The sequence below is a fragment of the Castor canadensis genome, chromosome 9 (genome assembly GCF_047511655.1).
Source record: "Castor canadensis chromosome 9, mCasCan1.hap1v2, whole genome shotgun sequence".
NCBI classification, from domain to species: Eukaryota; Metazoa; Chordata; class Mammalia; order Rodentia; family Castoridae; genus Castor; species Castor canadensis.
The window spans coordinates 91,746,819-91,771,954 of NC_133394.1; the positions used below are offsets into that span (position 1 = coordinate 91,746,819).

A 25,136-nucleotide genomic window follows, 5' to 3' on the forward strand; every position below is an offset into this window, starting at 1 on the left:
AGGCAGGAGTGGGAAGCCAACAACCAGCAGACAACCTTCTCCTCCTGTCCAATTGTTAAAACTCATCTTCAACTCATTTTTGAAACTAGTTTGCCTTAAGACAACTGAGATTTCCCCTAAGTTTAAAGAAAAGCTAGGCAGGAGAGTAAGTAGTATGAACATGAGTGTAGAGCCAGAACAATTCTAAACAAAGCCCCAATAGATCCAGGCACGATGGCTCACATCTGTAATTCCAGCTACTTGAGAGCCAGATATCAGAAGGATCATGGTTTGAATACAGTTCAAGGCCAGCCCAGGCAAAGAAAAATACCTTGAGATTCCATTTCAAACCAGCAAGCCAAGTGTGATGATACATACTTGTGATCCCAGCTATGTGTGGGGCATAGCTAGGAGGACTGGGGCTCAAGGCCATCCCAGGCAAAAACATGGACCCTACCCCAAAACTAGAGCAAAACAAAGCTTGGGGGCATGGCTCAAGTGATAGGCAATGCCTATCATGTGGAAGACACCTAGTTAAATCCCCCAGTACTGAAGGAATAAAGCTAACTTCAGAAGAAGCTTCAGTTCACTCAAACGTCAACCACTTATGACTATAAGTGAGATGGCAATGGTGTCAACATCCATGTTTCTGACCCTGGTTACTACAGCTGCCCACAATAGAAAAGCCTGCCACTTACATGTGCACCCAGTTATTTCTGGCTGTCAAGCAGGTTCATTAACAAGTTGGTTTGTTAATAGATTGATTCGGTTTTATTCTGATCTTTTATTTATATCTACTGCTGGAGAGTCCCTGAGGTAACTGTCACAGACACAACACTACTGATCTATCAACTTCCCACCATCTACATGTGCCAACGGGTATCCATTCACAACTAACTGAATGAGAACCAAGATGGCCAGCTGTTGGGAACCAAAAGCCAGTCTGACAAGGTCGCTGTGGCTTAGCAGCATTTTGACAAGGTTGGAATCTGCAGGTGCACCATGCCTCTATCATGGTGGGAAAGAACGCTAAATCGTTTCCCTTGACTAAAAAGAAGTTTATATTTAGTCAAGGACACTGGCAGTAAAAATGCAGGGTGCAAAACACAGAAAGGTTTGTAACTATGTCAGAGTGTTTTTGATGTGTAAGTCTCTTCCTCTTTTGTATAAAGCTGGATGAGAAAAATAAAATTTTCCCATTTGGTCATTAGCCTGCTGGCCCTCTTGATATTTGTCTTGTCCTGTCTGTTCATTCCTGCCCTGAGCCCTTTCAGGTCAAGGACCTCTGTGATCCCGGCAGGCAGCCACCTTTCTTCCCCATGAACTCAGTCACTGCAGCTGTGCTTGAGCCTGGAGATTGTTCTCTCATGCCCTTCAGCCTCCCTGAGTGTAGGTAGCTACTAGACATGGGCAGTAACAAGTAATACCCATAGGATTCCATTTTCCTTCAAGGGAGTAGAATCAAAGCCCCAGATGGCCCAGACCTTGAACCTACATAGTCCACAACCTAGACCAATAATCAGTATGACGGTCCATGCCTGGGCAGCCACTACACAATGGCCACGCCACTGGGGTTGGCCCCGATTTCAAACCTTTCAGTAGTCCTGCTGTACTGGATAGTAAGTCCCCAAGTTTCTACAACTCCCACGCATTTGGTTCTTCCAGTTGTCTACCTCCTGCTTGAGATGCTTTTGCTAATAAGTCACTTTTCCCATACTCTTCATGGTTCTTTTGCTATATTTGGGCAACATCCTACTCTTCAATGTTGTACCCCACAGCTGACCATCTTTAACACCAGCCACTGGTAACATTTTGGTGCGGTGACTTGGACCTGCTGAAGGGGAAATTCCTGTTTTCACCAGCTCTGTTGGTGAGAGGACTAACTGCCTTCTGATCTGCCTTTCCACTTTCTATCAAGTCTGTCAACTCTTCCCTTGCAAAGTCTTTTTGGCAACCAGACACCAATGCTTTCCTAGCATTCTGGAATGACTATGGTGTTCCTAGCACTTGAGACCACAGTTACTATTCCTGATCCATGAGTATTTTCATGGGATATGACCCCTCTTTCATCTTGGCTTGGGACCCCAGGCAATAAGATTTCTATTTGTCTCAGTACCTATCTTTAATGCCATAGGTAAGACTAAGGAAATCATGGGTGAACTAATGCATTTCAGTTCTACCTCAACTGAATATAAGTTAGATGACATCTACAAGTTGCCTCTAAAGACAGGAGACCCAGACCAGGTTTCCTGGACCTTCAAGGTTGGGGATTATGACTATCCACTAAGTATTATGGGCATTTAGAGGGACAGTAGGATGTAAGGATGCCCACTTGTGGAGCATGCATCCAGGTATAACTATAGTTGTCATGGGCCACAACACACACACCCAGTGGTCAACCCAGAGATTAAGGAAGATCACAGGGCAGGGCCCCTGACAGGTCACTACAGGGGGCAAGAAGATGCTTCCCCCATGGGTAGGTCATATGGAGGTAGCTTTTGAGGGACTGCACTCAAGCACTCTGGTTGGTTCACAGACAGCTCTAGCTCAGAGGCACATCAGGAAAATGCTCCAGTCACTATGGGAGGAAGGATGGTTCCCCTTGTCCCCCATAGGTAGATACTCATGGAGATGACCTGAGGGGAGTTCTCAAGCCCTCCATGGTAGGTTATGTGCCCTCTCCCTCTCCTCCAGGTGGACAGAATAGCCTTCCATACCTCAGCATTCATCCCTGGGTTGTATTCTACACCACTTGAGTCAAGGTAATTTGACTCAAGTCCTCAAGAGAAAGGTCTTGTTTTGCTTGGCCCCATATCCCCTAGATGATGGGATTCCCTGGTCTAACCAATGGGTCCCTGGATTACATCACCATCTACAATTTAACATTCTGTAGAAGGCTGAGGATTTTAAGGAGCCCCATACATCCAAATAGGCATAGCATTATGAATGGACCCAGGGATAGCCCATAAAACTCAGTTTCTACTCTGGCAGCTCTTAGATCTGACCCCTTTGCCACTTCTTAATGCAGAGAGGCAATCTGGTTCCCTCATCAAAGAAGGAGATAGAAACCTGCCCCAGCTCTTCTTTTTATTATACCTAAACTCATTTCTATACCCAGGAGATTGGCTGAAATGCTAAGTTCGCCTCTTTAGGGTGTGCCTTTACTTCACTCTGTCCTTCACCATTACTCATCTCTATTTCATGTGTTTGAGTGAGTGACTGGACCTACATGTTGGAACCCCTGGAGTCAGGCCTCTGACCTAGAACTCCATTTGGAAGCCCTTTCAGTAATAGTCACTCAGTAAGTCAACACTGGATCGAGAGGAACAACTGAAGGGTCGCACACAGCTGCTGGAATTAGAGACTTGTCTTTCCACTTCAGCCAGCATTACTGCTTTTTACCATCACTTGGTGAGGCAGAGAAAAAGCTGGTCTCTACAGGTCCTGAAGTTTGACCCTTGGAAGTTCTCCTCAATAGTGTACCTCAGGCCTTGCCCTTTCTTTCGTCCTCTGGAGGTCCTTTCTGAGCCATTTGGATTTTTCTGAACTGATTTGTTTTATCTGACAAATTCAGACTACTTGTGTTGGCAAATAGCAGGGAAGGGGTGTAAAATAAGCAGAGAAAAAAAAATTGAAGGACACCTATTGTGATTTGCCCAAGTGTGTGATTAAGTTGGCTATAATTAAGTTATTTAAAACATTTTCTGAGGCCAAAATTTCATCCACTAGTGACAAACTAAAATCTGACTTTCTAGAGCAACAAGGCTGCCTAAAAATCTTGTTCTTCTAGGCTGGTGGAGTGGTTCAAGTGGTAAAGCATATGCCTAGCAAGTGTGAGGCCCTGAGTTTAAACCCAGATGCTAGGGGAAAAAAAGTTGTGCTGGGCACAGGTAGTCACCCCTATAATCCTAGCTACTTGGGAGGCAGATCAGGAGGATCATGGTTCAAAGGCAGCCCAGGCAAATAGTTTGTAAGACCCCATTTTGAAAAAACCTATCACAAAAAAGGGGGCTTATAGAGTAGCTCAAAGTGTAGGCTTTGAGTTCAACCCCCACCACCACATACTGAAAAAAACAGTTCTGCTCCAATGCTTTCAAAAGCAGTCCTAGAAAGAAAGATTTAAGGATAATTGCTTATTTTCTGCTTTTTGTCAGGCTTGACTATTTAGGAAACTGAGTTTTAAACTCCAAGTTCATTTAAGTATTTGTTTATGTCAAAGTCTTTATAGCTTGTTAAACTATTGTTTTGGATGATTATAATATATTTAACACTCTATACATATATAGTCATAGACTTCCATACCTCAGCATTCATCCCTGGGTTGTATTCTACACCACTTGAGTCAAGACATGTAGAGCTGTGTCTGAACTTTACTTATCATGCAAGAGTTAAAAAGGTATGTGGGTGAACAGATGCTCAATAGCCCTCATTAAAAAATGCAAATCAAAATCCACATTAAGATTCCACCTCACACATATTAGAATGAGGTATCACCAGGAAAACAAATGCTGGTAGGTATTTGGGTTGGGGGTGAAAGGGGAGAAGGAATCCCCATGCACCGTTGGTGGGAATTTAAGTTAGTAAGCCACCGTGGAAAACACTATGGAGGCTCCTGAAGAGAACAAAATTAGAACTGCTATATGACCCAGCAATAACACTCCTAAGCATATATCCAAAGTGATGTAAGTCAGTGAAGACACTTACATACCCATGTTTATTGCAGCATTATTTACAAAAGCCAAGCTATGGAAACAGCCCAGATAACCTCTAACTAATGGATTAAGACAATGTGGTATTTATGTACAATTGAACTTTATTCATCTACAAGATTGTCATTCACAGGTGAATGAATGGAAGTGGAGAAATCTTATGGAACATTAGCCAGGTTAAGACAAAGATCACATGCTTTCTCTCATGTGGAATGTAGAATCCAATACAAGTACAAGCATTATCATACAAGTATATACAAAACATGCTTCAAACAGTGGGACTGTTAGAGACTGATGGAGGAAAAGTGAGTGAATAATGAAATAGATCACATTTGTGTAGGAACAAGACAATACTAAAATTTAAGCACAGGGTAGGGAGTAAAGGGAAGTAGACCAGTGGAGGGGGTTAGACTGATTTAAGCACAATGTACTTACAGGTAAAATACCAAGGCAAAATCCCTAGTGAACAATTAAAGACAACAATGTAGAACAGGTCGTGTTAAGGGGAGGGCAATAGTGAGCAGGAAGGTAGATACAGCTGATGGAGCGTCTACACATGTATGAGTATGGAACATTGAAACCTATTGAGGGGAAGGGGATAGGACAGAAAATGGAAGGGATGAAACAAAACCAAGGTATAATATTTGGAAATGTCACAATGAAACTCCCTGCATAATTATCACACCAGGTTTTTAAAATATGTATGTGGAGCTGACAAAGTGACCAGCAAGTGCCCTTTATACAATATGCATTGCATCTGGACCTACAAAACATGAAAATAGGATGCCTAATGAACCTTTTGGGGCCAGAGGCATGGCTCAAGTGATAGAGCAGTTGCCTATTGAGTGTGAGGCCCTGAGGTCAAACCTAAGTACCAAGCTAAAAAAGAAAAAAAAACCACACACACACTTTTGGCATTTTCCATGAAGATGCCAGAACCTGCAGAAAAAAGACCTGGAGTTTTATGACACCAGGCTCAGGGAGCATCACGAGAGGTTAGTGGTAGTAGTAATGAGGTTCGAGAGTTGATTCATTGACCTGGTGGTAATAAAGACAAAAAGTTGCCTATGAAAGAAAAGCTGGGCTTTCAGCTTTCTGAGGCTCCTCTTGAAGACAAGATTTCAACCTAAGTGCAACCCAACTGTAAGAGGCATGGTTCCTCACACCACAAGGAGACTGATAGGTGTTTTGGAGGAGTTTGGCATGGGGAGTAAGGCCCTAGAAAGAGATATAAAGTGTTTTTCAGGTACTTGGTCTTTTAGAATAGTAACCCTAACTGAGAAATACTCCGTGATGAGAACTAGTATTTTCCAGCTTCCTGTATAACCATTGAACCAACAAAATAGCTACAAAATAAGTATTGGAACATGTCAGAGGGAATCCCAGGACAAAGTCTGCCAGCAACTACCAAAGTGACTACTAGGGGTGTGGAAGATGGCCATGTTGGTGATTTACAACAGTGTGGAGCACCATGTCAATCACTGTCAAAGAGAGCAAATGGCAGATATTTCTAATATTCTAGTTTGCACGTTTTCAAGTTAGCACTCTACTGAAAGCCACACTGAAGCTGTGTGCTACACGTCCTTCTATACCAGAAACTCGCAAGATTAGTAGTGGCTAGGTGCATTGGCTCATGCCCATCATCTCAGTCACTTGGGAGGTAGAGATTGGGGGATCACAATTGGAGGCCATCCCAGGCAACAACAACAAAAAATAGTGAGACTATCTCAAACAAGTCAGCATGATGGTACAGGCCAGTAATCCCAGCTACATGAGAGACATAGGCTGGAAGGTTGTGATATAAGGCCAGACCAAGTCAAAAACATCAGACCTTGCCTAGAAAATAACCAAAAGCCAAAAGGACCCAAGTCCAAACCAAAAATGGAGGTAGCCCCAAGTTGTCTTTTCTCTAGAGCTGTGCTGTAGAATACAGAAACCACCGAACATTTAAAATGAAGCTAGCTTACATTTAGATATGCTTAATTTTAAGAATGCATATGAGACTTAGTTTTTAAAAAACTTACTGTTACACATTGATTATTGTGTGTTGGGATAGAGATGAAATTCTTTTGAATGAGGCTAGAACACAGACCATGTGGCTATGCTTGTCTCACATGGGTCTTAGCACTGATCTAGAGAGCCACAGAAACTCTGCAGAGAGCACATGCACAGAACGTGACCCGGAAGCTTTCCAAGAACATCATCAGGTACAAGCTCAGCTCTTTGGGTTGGGAACATTGTTTGAGAACTAAAATGATCACTAGAATTGCTTATTTATACCATGTCTCACTTCCCATCTTGGAATTCCTAAACCCCAGACCTGAAGAAAAATAACCTTAGTTCCCTTTGGATGGTTATTGTACTATAGCTGATCATGCCCCATTTAGAAACTCACCCAACTGCTTCACAATCTCACCAATTGTAGTGCTGCAAGCAGGATGAAGGCTAATTAGAAGACTTCCAAATTTTTTGTGTCCTGTGGGGAAGAATCCATGGCAGGACACGTGGGTGTAAGTAGAGTTTCTTCAAAATTAGGGAAGGAAAATACAAAGGGGAGCATGGTGGGCGCAGGTGGAATCTGCAGGCAGAGAGTATGCTTCTCTTCTCCAGGTGCTTTTAAAACGTTATGCTAACCTATGGGAAGGGAGGAACCAGGTGATTCCCATCCAATAATCAATGAGTGGAGAAGGGCATGGGTGGTTTACTAGCCAGATTAGGGTGGTCCTTGGGCCAGAGCATGGTTAATCTGAAGTGTAATATTTTTCTGTGAGTCCCAAACTTTCCCTAGTTTAACTGGCCTCAGTAGATCAGACCAAGAGTCAGCCTGGCTCCCCCTTTCCCATCTTGATGTCTGGCCTTCAGCAGCCTTTACAGTAGGGAAGTGGGACCATGTTTTGTCACCAGCTAAGGCTATCTACTGAAAAGCAACTTCATTTTCCTCACTCCATTATTTCTAGCATGTTCACAAGCTTCTTCTGTTACCTAGTTAGGTAAGATTGTGCCCAGATTAGATGCCAAGATTTAGACAAGAGTGCTATAGATCAATAGTTTAAGGCATCAATAGTTCTGCGCATGGTGATGTGTGACTGCAATCTCAAGTATTGGAAGGTAGAGGCAGAGGGAAAACTGCAGTCTTACCTATATAGTTGAGAAATTTAAGAAAATCCTGAGTTGAGAGTTCTAATTCCCAGTCATCATTCCCTCAGCCCTTTCTGTGGCCAGTCACGTGTTGCCAGTGACAAAGCTCTTGAGCCACAGATGGGTCCTTCTGTTCCTTCAAGTTAGATTGTAAGCCCCTAGACAGCAAGGATTGCCATAGCATGTTCAGCTTAAGGGTGTCAGCCAAAGTTGTTTCTACACCCATCAGACCTGTCAAGAAAAATCCAGAAAGATCTTTAGCTACCAGTCAGTCATATGCTCCTTGAATGTGGCTGGATGTTCAGTCTTTTCTTGGCAGTACTGGTGTTTGAACTCAAGGCCACATGTTTGCTAGTCAGGCGCTCTGCCACCAGCCACTCCAGCAGCCCTCAGTCTGTGATATGAGTGTTTGTATTTCCCTAATCCCCCAGGCCAGGATAACCTCCGGCCCCCAGAGCTCTACCCACAGGTTTTTGAAGGATTCCCTGGAGCAAATGCTAGCTGTTACAGTTAACCAGAAGTCAGATGCCAGAGAGAATTGTTTGTAAGCAAACTAAAATTTTATAGACCAGGGAATCAGAAGTCATGGAGTAGGCTCAAGCCCCTACTGGATTTTCACAGTAACATGAGAGTCTTAAGACCAGAGTTGCCATTCTGCTGCTGCATTAAGCTTAAATTTGCTTCAGGAATATTAGGCCTAGATATAATACTTCCTACATATGGGCAGCCTGAGAAATTGAGAAGTGACATTACCACAGCTGCAAACTTGCAGGGATTTCCTTCTTTAGGAACCAATTCTTAAGATAAACAAGCATCTTTAAGTAGAGACTTCCAAGCAAACTTCTGATGTCTTGGGTAGTCTCCAGGCTTCTTGGGACAGTGGAACAGGAGTGTTCTGTGTATGTCCTCCCCCTACCACACTTAGAGCAAACTTTGTTGTATATCAAGATCCTGTGAGAAAGATCAAAAGCCACTAGCTTCAGTTACAGCATGCAACACACCCTCTGGGTTGATGGAAAAGGGACCCAGATAACCAGCTGCAGTTAACTTTAACAAACCCCTCTGAAGAAACCAGTGACAGCCTCTGATGCCAACAGATTTTATTTCAGTGGTTCTCATCTTTTACCTTTGGCCACGTCCCCCTTTCCACTGTTTAGTGGTCATTTTAAATGCTTACTACAGGAAGATAAAGATTATGATCATCAACTAAGCAGATTTCTAAACTTTGTGGGGAAAGTCATACATGGCTACAGCCAGGGTTCTGAGGAAGTAACCACTGGCCTCTGGCATTGAGCAGTTCTAGATAGACACTGGACCCTAAGCCGAAACCCAAAGAATGAGTTGAACACTCTTAGCACAAGAACATCAGTTAACACCACCCTAGGTGTGTTAGGATTTGAGCTATTTAGTTGGGTCACAATCAAGCTTGAAGATGTTCACGCTAGAGCAAGTACAATAGCAAGAAAGCAGACAAAATGCACACTAGGCCAAAGCTCAGGTGTGCATGCAGATGAAGCTGCCTCTATCATGGCCAGATCTCTGGTGAAGGAAAGGAATCCTGTACCACTCCTTAGCTTGTTCTAGGAGGTCGACTTGAGAAGCTTCATGCTCTTCAACCCCTTCTCCCCATCTTTAAGTTGTGGTTTTAGCTAGGAACTCCTCTTTTCCTAAGCTATATTGTTTGGTGTCTAGAGCCATGTGGCACGCCACAAGCCTATGCAGTAACAGCTTCATATCACATTGTCTCAAGACTGGCCTGCAGTGGAGCCCTTTACTGATGAATTGGATTAGTAGACAGCAGCCCTTTTGCCCTGGACTAGGTGGGAAATGTAATCTATTTCAGCATCTGTTTTCAGTTGAGGGACCATAATTTTGCCCCATAATCTACTGACTTACAAGATTAAGTTGTGTATGAGTTCTCCCTTCTGTTGTCCTTGATTTCTGTAGAGGTTAGAGTTTACAGAAATCAGGGGCTGCTGAGAAAGATCCTATTATACACTTGTTACTTGAGAATCTGCACCAAGTCTGCCCAAATTCTTGGTTGGCAGAATTAAGTTGCCAATATACACTAACTTCCTCTGAAATTCATAACAAGAGTTTGCTGTCAATAAGGGGGATATGAAACACAAGTGAGAATGCTACAAGTTAGTTACAAGTGATTTTCAGTGAGATGTGGCAACACATGGCTGTCCCTGAACTGCATTCTGCAGGAGCCTCTCCTGGTCAACCTCCCCAGTAGTCATCGTAACCATTAGAGGTTCAATCCCAGATCTCATGTGTCAAGACATTCTGTGTCAAGAGGATCACTAGCAAGAGCTCCCCATCTCTGGAGCAGAGTATCCACTTGAAGGCAAGTAGTTTGCTCTTCTCCCAGAGCCCTTCTTTAAAGGCAAAGAACTCCTCACCGAAGGAATGAGAGGAGTCAATGGTGCATATCCCTGCCCTTGTGGGGTTCTCCCATCCGCCAGTAGTGGGCCTTCAATCAGTGCCTTACCCTTCGTAGGCACTCTACCTCTTTAGCCACACCTCAAGCCCACACTTTTTTTTTGTATTCTGTGAATTTTTTTCATTGTTTATTCACGTGTGTACGTTGTTTGGGTCAATTCTCCCTCATGACCCCCACCTCCACACTCTCCCCCTCTCCCCCTCTCCCCCTTGCTTCCAGGCAGAACCTGTTCTGTGCTTTTCTCCAGTTCCGTTGATGAGTAGAAACAAGCAATAATAAGGAAGACAAAGCATTTTTGCTAGTTGAGATAAGGACAGCTATACAGAGAGATTCCCAGCATTGCTGTCATGTACAAATGAGTTACAACCCAGGTTGATTCATCTCTGATCTTTACACTGGTTCCTGATCTCCTTCTCATGTTGACCTCTGTCACTTCAAGGTTTCTGTATTAATTCCTCTGGAGTGGGGGTATCAAATGCTTTCATGCTTGGGGTTTTCTATCTAACCCCATACCTCCCGTATATGATCTCCCCTTGTAATGTAACCCAAGTCCTACAACATTGCTATATTTGCCCTAGATCTAAAGACTGCTATTTTTGGTCTTCTGAGCCTGGCTAACTTCTCTCAGAATGATGTTCTCCAGTTCCATCCATTTACTTGCAAATAAGATTTCATTTTTCTTCATGGCTGAGTAAAATTCCATTGTGTATAAATACCACATTGTCTTGATCCATTCGTCAGCGGTGGAGCATCTTGACTGTTTCCAAAACTTGGCTATTATGAATAGCGCTGCAATAAACATGGTGTGTAGGTGCTTTTGGAGTAACCTGTGTCTCATTCCTTTGGGTATGTCCCCAGGAGTGGGATTGCTGGATCGTATTCAAGCCCACACTTTTTAAGAGACAGTGTTTCACTAGGTAGCCCAGACTGGCCGAGAGTTTTTGATTCTCCTGCCTCTGCCACCCATGTAGCTGGGATTATAGGTGTGAACCACCATGCCCAGCAGGCAGGTGTTTCTTTTTAACAAACCACTTTAGCATTTCAAATGAAGAGTAGGAGCCAAACTGTTCCTAAAGATAAGTATTGCAGAGCTTTCTATAAACATAGAACCTTTAAGCCTGTGTCTTTTAAAGACTTATCTTCCTATGTTCTTTATCTGTTCACTGTTGTTGTATAGAAAGGCTACTGATTTTTGCAGATTGATTTTGTATCCTGCTACTTTGCTAAAGCCATTTATGGTGTCTAGGAGTTTTGAAGTTGAGTTTTTTGAATCTTTTAGAGCATGTCATCTGCGACTAGAGATAGTTTAAGTTCTTTACCTATATGTATGCCTTTTATTTCTTTTTCCTGTCTTATTGCTCTGGCTAGTATTTCCTAGACTATGTTGAATAGGAGTAGAGAGAGTGGACACCCTTATCTCATTCCTGAATTTAGGGGAAATGGTTTCAGTTTTTCCCCCAGTAAGTATGATGTTGGCTAGAGGTTTGTCATGGGTAGCTTTTATTATGTTGAGGTACATTCCTCCTATTCCTAGTTTCATCAGCATTTTTATCATGAAAGGGTGTTAAATTTTATTGATATGATCAGATGGTTTTTGTCTTTGCTTCCATTAATATGGTGTGTAACATTCAGTGATTTGCAAATGTTGAATCATCCCTGCATCCCTAGGACAAAGTCAGCGTGGTCATGGTGAATGATCTTTGCGATATGTTGGATTCGGTTTGATATTTTGAGGATTTTTGCATCAATGTTCATTAAGGAGATTGGCCTGTAGTTTTTTTTTTAATTTTTATTTTATTCGTATGTGTATACAATGTTTAGGTCATTTCTCCCCCCTTCTCCCACCGCCTCCCTTACCCCACTGTCCCTTCCCTCTCCCCCCCACCCCCTCACTACCCAGTAGAAACTATTTTGCCCTTAACTCTAATTTTGTTGAAGAGAGAGTATAAGCAATAATAGGAAGGACCAAGGGTTTTTGCTAGTTGAGATAAGGATAGCTATACAGGGAGTTGAATCACATTAATTTCCTGTGCATGTGTGTTACCTTCTAGTTTAATTCTTCTTGAACTAACCTTTTCTCTAGTTCCTGGTCCCCTTATCCTATTGAACTCAGTTGCTTTAAAGTATCTGCTTTAGTTTCTCTGTGTTGAGGGCAACAAATGCTATCTAGTTTTTTAGGTGTCTTACCTATCCTCATACCTCCCTTGTGTGCTCTTTGTCATGTGATCAAAATCCAATCCCCTTGTTGTGTTTGCCCTTGATCTAGTGTCTGCATATGAGGGAGAACATACAATTTTTGGTCTTTTGGGCCAGGCTAACCTCACTCAGAATGATGTTCTCCAATTCCATCCATTTACCAGCAAATGATAACATTTCATTCTTCTTCATGGCTGCATAAAATTCCATTGTGTATAAATACCACACTTTCTTAGTCCATTCGTCAGTAGTGGGGCATCATGGCTGTTTCCATAACTTGGCTATTATGAATAGTGCTGCAATAAACATGGGTGTGCAGTTGTCTCTGGAGTAACCTGTGTCAGAGTCTTTTAGGTATATCCTCAAGAGTGGTATTGCTGGATCAAATGGTAGATCAATGTTTAGCTTTTTAAGTAGCCTCCAAATTTTTTTCCAGAGTGGTTGTATTAGTTTACATTCCCACCAGCAGTGTAAGAGTGTTCTTTTTTCCCCCCAAATCCTTGCCAACACCTGTTGTTAGTGGTGTTGCTAATGATGGCTATTCTCACAGGGGTGAGGTGAAGTCTTAGTGTGGTGTTAATTTGCATTTCCTTTATTGCTAGAGAAAGTGAGCATTTTTTCATGTGTTTTTTGGCCATTTGAATTTCTTCTTTTGAGAAAGTTCTTTTTAGTTCACTTGCCCATTTCTTTATTGGTTCATTAAGTTTTGAAGAATTTAGTTTTTTACGTTCCCTATATGTTCTGGTTATCAGTCATTTGATGTGTAGGTGGCAAATATTTTCTCCCACTCTGTGGATGTTCTCTTCAGTTTAGAGACCATTTCTTTTTTTGAGCAGAACTTTTTAGTTTTATGAAGTCCCATGTATCTATGCTATCTCTTAGTTGCTGTGCTGCTGGGGTTCCATTGAGAAAGTTCTTGCCTATACCTATTAATTCCAGAATTTTTCCTACACTTTCCTGTACCAACTTTAGAGTTTGGTGTCTGATATTAAGATCCTCGATCCATTTTAAGTTCATATTGGTATAGGGTGATATACATGGATCTAGTTTCAGTTTTTTGCAGACTGTTAACCAGTTTTCCCAGTTTTTTTTTTTTTTGGAAGCTGTCTTTTCTCCATCATATATTTTTAGCACCTTTGTCAAAGACAAGTTGGTTATAGTTGTGTGGCTTCATATCTGGCCTATAGTTCTTTTTTGGATGTGTCCTTGTCCAATTTTGTGATGAGCATAACACTGGCTTATAAAATGAGTTATCCAGTGTTCCTTCCCTTTCTATTTCATGGAAAAGTTTAAGTGTTGGTATTAGTTCTTCTTAAAGTTCTGGTGGAATTCAGGGGAGAATACATCAGGTCCTGGACTTTTCTTTTTGGGGAGACTGATACTACTTCAATTTCATTGAAATTGTTATAGATCTGTTTATATGATTAATACCTTCTTGGTTCAGTTTTGGATGGTCATATGTATCTAGAAAATTGTCCATATTTTCTAAATTTTCTGATTTATTTGAATGTAGGTTCTCAGAGTAGTCCCTAAGCTGACTTGGGAGTTTGTTATCTCCCCTTGTTTGTTTGTTTGTTTCTTTTTTTTTTTTTTTTGCAGTACTGGGGTTTGAACTCAGGGCCTTGCACTTGCTAGGCAGGTGCTTTACCACTTGAGCCACTCTGCCAGCCCCCCTTTTTCGTTTCTGATTTGCAACCCTCACGTTTTCAAACACAAGGCTTCACTATGTAAGCCAGACTGGCCATAGCACTATTGTCTCTCCTGCTGAGTGATGTAATTACAGAAACACACCACCATGCCACACTTAGTCACTATTTTCTTTCAGTTTCTCTTAAAGCAGGTAGGTAGGTATGAGAGGGATTTAAAGGATTTAATTTTGATTCACAGGGACTGATGCTTAAACTGATGTGCAACATAGTGCTTGTGAAGTCACCATAATCTGGAGAGTGAACATATTCATTACCTATGCTCTTATCAAGCTTGTCAACTAAGATGCCACTTCATTCCCTTGGGGCAGAAAAGGTTGTCTCTTCCAGTAACAGCAAGAAATTTTCCTACTTACACTGCTCCAGATAACCCCATCTCTAACCAGACAAAGCCTCCTTATGAGCCCAACCACTCAAATGCCATTCACATGTCACAACAGTGTTTTCAGGAATCCTAGCTATGTCAGAGGCTGAGATCAGTAGGATTGAGTCTCTAGGCCATCCAGCACAAAAAGTCTGGAGACCCCATCTCAACAGAAAAGCTGGTGTGGTGTGCACATGCCATTCCAGCTAGGAGGAAGACCAGGAGGATTGTGGTTCATACTGCCCTAAGGAAAAAGCATGACCCTATCTGAATACTAACTAGAAGTAAAGATGGTTAAAGCCATAGTGTGCCAGCACAAGGGCTTGAATTCGAATATCTGGATCATCCAATCCCCCCCCACCAAAAAGAAAACTCATACCATCAATAAGGAGTCCAAATGTAAATTCATACCATCAATAAGGAGTTCAATATAAATTGAAAGTTTAAAAAGGTATGTGAATAAAGTTTTGGGACCCTTTCTATATAAGCAAGAAGAGCTAAACCATTGGGAATCTTGACTAATGGTAGCTACTGTACAGCTCTTTCAGAGCAGTTGTTTCCCTCAGGTTTTTTTGGTTTCCTTCTGAGTGCTCGTGAGTCATGTAGTAGACACTCCAAGTTTCTTCCTCACATATATACTCAGAAGAACTTAGGGACATATACTCCCAACTGTGAGTGTGTCATCCTAGAGGAGGATAACATGAAAACATAAGCATGAAGACTTTTCTTCAGTATTACATGAAGATTGTCACCTTGGTGGGAGAAGTGCTATAGCACGGAGAGAAACAGACAGGCTGTGTTCTGATAGTGAGGGAGGAGGAAGGATGGCAAAGCAGAGAGATAAAACTTAAAGAATTAAAACATGAAGAAGGTCACATAGCACTTGGAAAATGAAATAGCCAATGAAGTCATATGCAGCCACAAGCAGGTTGAGCTTTGCTTTTTGCTTCTGTAACCTGCTTACAGGGTATAATATAAGGTGAGACCTCTTTATTCTCAGGGCTCAGCCTTTGGACATGAGTCCACTGGGTCTGTGCTGGCACAATAATATGTTGTTTCCTGCTAAACTGCCTCAGTGTCCCGTATCTCAGTTTGAGATTCCTGCAACATTTCTTGGGGGCTCATTTGCTGGGATTGTGGAGATGGTGATTTATCACCTCCCTTGTCGCCAGGGTGCATCCCCCTGGCCAGCAGAAGATCTCACCAGGTGCCAATGGACAGCTTGACTGGAGGAGGGATTCATCCTCCTGGAAAATTGGTGTCAGGGCCTCAGATGCACAATGAAACCTGGTGAGGTGCAGGAACCAGCGAGGGGAGGGGAGCACCTCTCATCAGACTAGTAAGAACCCAGGTTTGAATTCAGGTCTGCCTCAGGAAGCAGAAGGGGAGACTGATCACCTCCCAGAGACCCCCTAATATCCTTAGTTGGGGTGAAAACTGGTCCCCCAGGTTAAGGTAGCAGGGCAAAAGTGTGTAAGATATCTCTGAGTGTTAGGGGGTCTGAGCTTTTCCTGGAAAATAGCCACAACTGAGGTTAAGGGATAGCATAACAAAAAAATTCAGTTCCAAAGGGAAGAGAGTCCCAAAAGAACAGGTACATTATCCATCATTCCACTGGATATCCCTCTGGGTATAATTTAAACATTTGTTTTCTTTTTTTCAGAGTGCACTCTAATTGTGTGTATGAATGTATGTATGCATCTTCAAAATGGTTCTTCAACTGCTATTATAAGGTGAATGTGATATCCAAGGTAACAAAAACCAGGGTGTTTAAAGATCTGTTACAAACTGCTTAAGCTTTTTACATTTAAATATGTAAACATCTTGAGGATGGTTATTATAAAGTAAATGTAAAAAATTATTACTCTGTTGTACTACTTTAAATAAAAACAGGTTTTCAAACTTATTTCAATCAGGTCTCCCTAGGATGCAGGCATTCAGGGGTTAACACTGTGGCTTAGACCAGGAGAGGAAAAAAAGGGGGAGGAGGCTATAGTCTGCAACAGAAATCTTAAAATTTGGGTAGTTAAAAATGACCTTAGCCTGTTACATTCTGTCATAAATAAAATCTGGGATTTAATTTTCTTATAATATATGGGTCTATTAACAAATGGGCTTTCTATAAATTGTTTTTATACAAAAAATAATTTTAAGGTTACTTTTTTTCTGTTTTCCATACAAATATAAGGTTCTAAGTAAAAGGTTTTATGAGTTAATTTCAACAAGTAACATGTGTGTATATATATGATATTAAAGATATGGTTTTTAAAATAAAAGTATAAAAAATATATAGATAAAGACAAGCTCCCCCAGGGGATACAAAATAAGTTGTCATAAAAGGATGGATTTTATAAGTGCTTATGTTAGTGATTGAGTTGACTAAAATCCAGTTACATTAAAGGTTTTATACTGTCAAAATTTAATGTACTGATGTTAAACAAACTTAATTCTATAAGCTCATAACAAGACTATCTTAAAAATATTGTATTGTTCTTGATAACATTTTTAAAAAGTGTCTTTAAAATGGATTTTGTCAAGATAACTTTCAGGAATTTTTGGTGCTACAGGTTAATCCACAAGTTTGTTGAGACAACAAGAGTTTATTAAAACACAGAGAGGCAAGAGGCAGCTGAGCACACAGGGAGTAGTGCTGCACTGATATAACTGTTGAGACAGATTTACTTATGTAAAGCAAAGTTTTTTAAAAAGCCAAAGTGCAAATATGATAGAATAGAAAATAAAAACTCAAAAAGGAGCACTACTCTGAAAGTCAAGACATCCAATTTTTATTGGGGTCAACAGAGTGGAGATGTTAGTCCTACTCCTTCCACATGTCAGACAGGGGAATTTTTGCCCTGGGATGGCCAGATTGGGCCTGTTATTTTAGGGGGCCTCCATTGACTACAAGTTGATGGGATCCTGCTGTATGTCATGAGCCATTTGTTAATGTCAACAGTCTGGGATATGATCCCTTAACACCTGAGCCATGATTCTTGGCCGTTAGGTTTCCTAACTCCACACTTAGTCCCCATAAATATTTACCTGTGTTCTCTGATGATTTTTGTCAGGGTTTTAACCACTAAGGTAACTGAGTCATGTTCACTAAAGAGTTGGTTTATGTTGGGGTTAACAAGGAGGACACCCATGTTAAGACTAGACCCCCTACTCCATTGCAGATGGCTTACTAGAAACTCTCACTCAACCCCAAAGACTGACAAAGAGAAAATTGTTAACCTTTATCTCCCCAGATGAATGCCAAGGACAGTTGGGAAGACGATGACCTAACTACAAATTATCTTTCTTGGTTGCCCAACAACAATATCCCTTAATGACCTTCCTGGTGCTTTTCCATCAGCCCCCTATATCTAGTTCAAGCCTGTGTATGGCAATGGGCTCTAGCTCTCTTGCTTGGGTCACCCTCCACAGGGCTCCTGCATAAACAAACCCTGTACTGGTGTTTGAGCCATCTCTGCCTCTTCCATGCCTTTTATTTTCTAATAGTTTATATAAAATTTTCTAGACAACTTCATGTTAAACAACTGTTGTCTTGGGTTTTTCTAATACAGTCAGTACCATTTATGCATCTGCGACTGGCCTATTTGGGTTTACTAAAACTGTTTTCTCACCCTCCAAATAATGAGAAAGATCTAAGATTTTACTTCAAGAACAACTAAACTAATATGTATATATAACCTCTGTAGAGCTGTGATGCTATTTCTGGTTCTTATACTAAATATATTTATGTTTTTAAGTATATCAAGACATCTAAAATACAAAAATTTAGATAAACACAGTAACAAAAAGTTAATAGTACTGATATATACTGTTCTATTAGTTGCTAAATTGTCCATCAAAATTTTAACCATGGCTCATTTAAGTTTTTGTCATTACAGTTCTGATCCTTCTGAGGAATTTACAATCAAGTCCATAAAAAATGATTCTAATAACTACTTAGGTGTCAACCAGGTTAGCTTTTAGACATTGGATTTTGTTGGATTTTGTTTTGTATTGTCTTTGTCTAGAAGCCTACTGCCTAAGAGCTATTCCTTCTAAGCCTCTTTGTTGCTTAAATTTGGCCAGAAGGGTCTAATTGGTGTTGACTCCCACCTGATCTGGTTTTTCCCACCTGATGTGGGACCAAGACCAATCAAACAAAATCCAGGAAAGAACAAATCCTCATGGTGAAGAAAGAAAATGACCAATCAAGAAAGATCTTCAGTCTATGGCCATACCACCCTAAACATGCCCAATCTCGTCTGGTCTCAGAAGCTAAGCAGGGTCAGGCCTTATTAGTACTTGGGTGGGAGACAAATCTTCAAAAGAGACTACTCAAAGACAAACAGTTTGAAGATAAGGAGTGAAATTTCTATCTCTACTAAGGCCAAAAACTTGTTCCTCTCACTGGCTGAGTCATAGCCCAGACACTGAATGTCACTTCATGCTATGTTTGTGGGAAGACCAACATAGGAGACCATTGGCCTTGGGAAACAAGGGGCTGGACATCAGGAGCCTTTTAATGAGACTGCTTTCCCAAAACACAGGAAAGGTGTCTAGCTCCTAAAGACTTCCATCATTGGGAATTACACTGCCGAAGAGACACAATGATGGGGAGCTCCTAACCATACAAAACCCCAGACCCACACTCTGGCCAGCTTCTCTAATTTCAGGAAAGGTTGGGACAACCTTATTGCAAACATAGATTGGAAGGCACCCAGAGGGCTGTATTGGATCTGTGGGAAGCAAGCTTATACAGTGCTATCTAGCAGGTGGTTTGGGTTTTACATGCTAGGCTCAATCAGACCATCCTTTTTTTGCTACCCCTCAGAAAAGGTAAAAAAAACAAACTGGGAGTCCCCATATGTTTTAAAAAAAGATTAAATAGACAAAATGGGATGCCTTACAAATTGGCAATTAAAAAGATGATAAATGGCCTCCTGAGTGAATCATGCAGTACTATGGTCCTGCCAGTTGAGCCAAAGATGGGTCTTGGGGCTATAGCACCCCTGTATATACACTCAACCACATCATCAGGCTGCAGGCTGTTTTTAAAATTATAACTAATGAAACTGCAAGAACTCTCAATTTGCTGGCAAAACAAAGCACTAAGATGCTCAATCCCATCAATCAGAACTACTTGGGTTTAAACTATTTGCTTGCTTCTGAGGGAGGAGTTTGTGAAAAATTTAACCTGAACTGCTGCTTACAGATTAATGATAAAAGATTTTTTTAAAAAAAATCACAGATAAAATGAAAACGTTTGCCCATGTGCCAATCCACACTTGGGAAAGATGGACTCCCAATGACCTGTTGGAGAATGGTTCTCTGCCTTAGGCGGTTTCAAAACCCTAATGGGGCAATAGGCCTTATCCTGGAAACATGCTTTATAATACACTGCCTGGTTCCCCTGTATTGCAGTCTTTCAGGACCATTATAGAGGTCACTATAAAAAACAAAAACAAAAAAACAAGCCACACATGTAATGATGCTATGAAAATACAAACCTCTAAATCAAGATGATGCTCTTTGAACCTAGGTGGATCCGAACATCAAAGGGGGGAATGATGTAGCAGGGAGGAGGGCCAGACAAGAAACAGGCTGTATTCTGACAATGAGGCAGGGGGAAGGGATGGCAAAGAAGAGAGATAAAACATCAAGAATTAAAACATGAAGGTCACATATAGCACTGGGAAAATGAAATAGCCAATGAAGTCACATGAACTCAGAAGTGGATTGAGTTTTGTTTATTGCTTCTATAACCTGCTTACAGGGTATAATATAAGGTGAGACCTCTTTATTCTGGGGGCTCAGCCTTTGGACACCTATCCACTGGGTCTGTGCTGGCACAATAAAATGTTCCTTCTTGCTAAACTACCTCAGTGTCCTGTAACTCAGTTTGAGATTCTGCAACAGTGCCTTCAAAGTCAAGGATTTAGAGAAGCTTCAGTTAAACTGTCTCTGATTGCATTAAGTTAAATTGGGAGGCAGGAGTGCCGGCCTCAGGGCACTTCCCCGCCAGACCGCCAGGGCGGCGCCATCTCCCAACGCCTGAGTTCAGTGGTTTGGGCGGAAGGCGCCGCTCTTGCCGTTGGCGACGCTGAGAGTTGTTCGCTCGCTGGAGACGACGCTTCCAGTGGTGTTGCGGGGCTCGTGTGGAGAGCGTCTGTCTGGGACTGTGCTGTGCTGGTCATGGAGCCCTCGCGACCCTGCGAAGTCGGACATTGCTCTGTGTCATCAAGGGATACAAGCAGTAGCGGAAGTGAGGACAGTTCAGATTCTAACGAGGAAGAACTCGTTGGTCCGCCTTTACCCCCTGAAATGGTAGGAGAACCCGTTGATCTTGCGGAGGAGATCATCGGTCCTTTACCTCCACCCCTTTATGAAGAAGAAGAGGACAACGACAACGATGAAGAAAGTCCTGCCCAAAAGATTCCCGACTCGCATGAAATAACTCTGAAGCACGGCACTAAAACGGTTTCTGCTTTGGGTCTGGATCCCTCCGGGGCCCGTTTGGTGACAGGAGGCTCTGACTGTGTTGTTAAGTTTTGGGATTTCGCTGGGATGGATGCTTCTTTAAAGGCATTTCGATCCCTTCAGCCATGTGAACGCCATCAGATCAAGTCAGTCCAATACAATGACACTGGAGACTGGATTCTTGTATCTGGAAGCTCGCAGCCCAAGGTGATTGATAGAGATGGTTTTCAAGTCATGGAATGTATCAAGGGGGACCAGTATATCGTGGACATGGCCAACACCAAGGGTCACACAGCAGCGCTTCATACTGGCTCATGGCATCCCAAAGTCAGGGGAGAATTTCTGACTTGCTCAAATGATGCGACTGTGAGGATATGGGAAGTTGAAAACCCCAAAAAGCAGAGAAGTGTGTTTAAGCTTCGGTAGCCTCAGGACAAGAAAGCCATTCCCACTGCGTGCATGTATAGCAGAGATGGGAGCCTCATAGCAGCTGCCTGCCAGAATGGAAGCATACAGATCTGGGATCGAAACTTGCCTCTTGCTCCTAAGTTCTGCTACAGACAGGCTCACGACCCAGGCACAGACACGTCCTGTGTGGCTTTTTCCTGCCACGGTAAGGTCCTTGCCTCTCGTGGAGGTGATGATACGTTGAAGTTATGGGACATCCGACAGTTTAATAAGCCACTCTTTTCAGCCTCAGGTCTTGCCAGCGTGTTCCCAATGACAGATTGCTGTTACAGCCCAGATGATAACCTCATAGTCACCGGCACCTCTGTTCAAAGGAGATGTGGCAGGGCAAACTCGTTTTCCTTGACTGCAGGACTTTCCAGAAGGTGTACAAAATAGAAGTTACAGATGCCAGTGTTAACCACTGCCTGTGGCATCTAAAGCTCAACCAGATCATGGTTGGAACTGGAAATGGGTTGGCAAAAGTCTATTACAACCCCAACAAGAGTCAGAGGGGACCCACTTGTGTGCAGTTAAAGCCCAGCAAAAAGCGAGACAACCTGGGGTTCTAACCCAAGACTACATCATCACTCCTTGTGCCTTGCCGATGTTCCATGAGCCCCACTAACAGAGTACAAGGAAACAGCTGGAGAAGGACAGACTGGACCCCCTGAAGTCACACAAGCCTGAGCCTCCTGTAGCAGGCCCAGGTCATGGTGGTCGAGTTGGAATCCACGGGGGGACTCTGTTCTCCTACACTGTGAAGAACATCACTTTGGACAAGACGCATGACAGTAATCCACGGAAGCTATTTTGCGTCATGCCAAAGCAGCACAAGACAACCCATATTGGATTTCTCCAGCATATTCCAAGACTCAGCCCAAAACTCTGTTTGCCTAAGTTGCGTCTGAGGAGGAAGAAGCGAAGAATGGGCCAGAAAGGAAAAAAACGTAAAATTTGAGGACTCAATTGAGAGCTGTTTTCATGAGGGAGGAGGGGAGCAATGTTTTGGTGTTTTGCCTGTGAAATAAGATACATTTTCCTGAAATTAAAAGTGCTTTCAGGTGAGTGTGGCAAGGACCAGCCCATCTTCACCTCCAGGTGCAGTCTATCAGGGTGGGTTTTTATAAGATACAGTGGCTATGTGACGCTTAAAGCTGATGATTAGAATGTTCTTTACTATGACAGAACAACCTGCCCTCAAGAAGATCTGGTTCAGAAGCCTATGGTATTAATTAAATGAAGGGCAGAGGGGAAATTAATCTTTAACCAGGGTTGATACTAGTGGGGGAGGGGTGGGCACAAGGAAAGGGGAAATGAGGGGGTATATGGTGGGTGTGTTTTATCCATACAGGGAAGTAAGACAATGGAACCTGTTTAAATTGTTCAAAGTGGGGGAAGGAGGGAAGAGAATGATGGAGAGGGATTACTAAGACTTTAAACACATGTAAATCTGACAATGTATCTGTCATGAAACTATCATATGCTAATAAAAGTCATTTTATGAGCCTACAGTGTTCATCAAAACAGTTCTAGTCTTTAGCCTCTGAAGGGATGAAGAAGAATAGCTGTTTTTGTTGGTGCTGGGGTTTATACCTGGGAAGTAGTGCCTGCTAGGCAAGCATCAAGTGACATGAGCCATGTCTTCTGCCCAAGCAGCTAGCTTTCAGCCTTTGCCTCCCATTCCTCAAGACAGTTTTTGGTTGAGGGCAATGCTCATATTTGAACTCAGAGCCTCCTGTTTGCTAGGCAGGTGCTCTGCCACTTGACCCACAAGTACAAGGCCTTATTTTAGAATGTCTAAAATAATGTCTGCAGATTTTTGCTCCAGGTGGCTCAGACCCCACTCATGCCTCTCCATCCTACATGGCTGGGATTATAGGTGTATCCCACCACGCCCTTCAAACAGCTGTTTATTTTTTAAACTTTACAGGATTTCAACTGAAGTTTCAAGGAAATAAATTGTTAAGTGAAGACAGATTGCACAGCTTGATTTCAACATAGAACCCCTAAGCTGGTTTCTTTTGAAAACGTTAGAACAGCAGGTTTTGCTCAAGTCTATGTTAGAGGTCAAACAAAGTAGGGGGAAAATATGCCTAGCAGGTAAGTGCTCAGGAAGACTTCACTATAAAAGTCCTACTTTAAAGTGGAGCAGTTAGCTTCCATAAGCCCACAACCCTTTCAGAACCATAGTAACTACGGAATTTTCTTTCTAGGAAGTCATGCCAGGTAGAGTGATTTCTGGATGTTGCCTTGTCATCAGGTATTTTCTGTCTAAACACAGTGATTGCTTCCCTTTGATTCCTTAGTGAGGTTGCTTAGATCCTCTACCCACACACACACCCTGTTTTTGTACTAGGGCCTCAACTTGGCCTTGACCTTGGTAGGCAAGCACTCTTCTGCTTGAGGCACAAATCCAGTCTTCATTTTTCTCTTCAGCGCCCTGCCAAACCGCCTTATTTTTGGTTTTTCTTTTGCTTCTGGAATACTGAAGTAAGCTAACCAAAGTTCCCCTAGAGCACTACCAAGAGTTTGGTTCTTTCCAGTTTCCCATCTTCCCACTCCCTTATCCCAAGTTTTTAATACATGGAATGCCTAGAAAACTTTGGCCTCCTTTCACCCACACTGAATCACAGGCTACACTCACTCTCAAAAAGCAACCTAACAAACCTTTCCAGTGGCTCCTTGTTTTATACACAAAGTCCTGCCTTCTTCTTTGATGTGGACCAATGAGAAAGCATGAGTGCTATTTCAGCACTTCAGTTGGCCCCTAACTCCAAACAGGTGAAACCCATCCTCCAAATGCCTGAGGCTTTCTCTTCAGGCTTACCAATTTAAAGAGGCAGTGCCCCCATTTCCACAATTTTTCAAATTTGTAAAAGCTTCTGATTTGTTACAGATGTATTTTAAAGGAATCATTTATTCACCTTCAAATAGTGGCTGAATCAATTTCCCCTGTAGCACTTAGTATGGAAGATGTTTAGAAATTCCTAAAGAATTTCAGGAAAATATGGGTAACTCTTTAGTCAGACACTGGTGTGAGACTTGAAGTTCTTGGTCTCAGACACTGCTGATGAACACCATCTCTCCTCTCGTGTCATTTATTTGTGTCATTTATTTGTACACTCACACGTGAGGCTTATGACACAACCGGAGCAAGGAAGGAACCTAGTGAGGTTTGGAGTTCTGTCTGCTCAAACTACATGCTAGGGAGTATGAAAATCCTCAGCAAGCAGGTGGCTCTGGAAAGTTGATTCCACTTGTGCATTTGGGAGTGCAATGCATCATTTTATATTGAGACAACAGGATTCCAAACCAATACCAATTGATTTAATAAATGGAGAGAAGAGATAATTTCTAGTAATATATGTACACACACACACCCTCCTCCAGGACCTGGAGTTTAATTCCATTCCCCTAGACTGTAAGAAGTCTTACTGCCCCCCAAAAAAATAGAAAAAAAGAAAAATGATAACTTCATAGTGAAGAAACCTGGCAAACACTACACTGTTAACTCCAGGCTAATGTCAGTGATAAGGCATGTAGTTACGGATTCCCTGAGGTGACCAGGAGAGTTTTACCCTTGTCACATGCTTCCTCAAAACCCATCACTTCAATCCAATCATGAGGAAAACATCAGACATAACCGAAGTGCTTCTACAAAATCCTAACCAATACTC

General features: G+C 42.2%; 1 pseudogene; it reads left to right on the forward strand.

The window, feature by feature from the left end:
• The first annotated feature begins 1,513 nt into the window (after positions 1-1,513).
• LOC109677933 (WD repeat-containing protein 70 pseudogene) lies at positions 1,514-22,410 on the forward strand (annotated as a pseudogene).
• Positions 22,411-25,136: the final 2,726 nt, after the last annotated feature.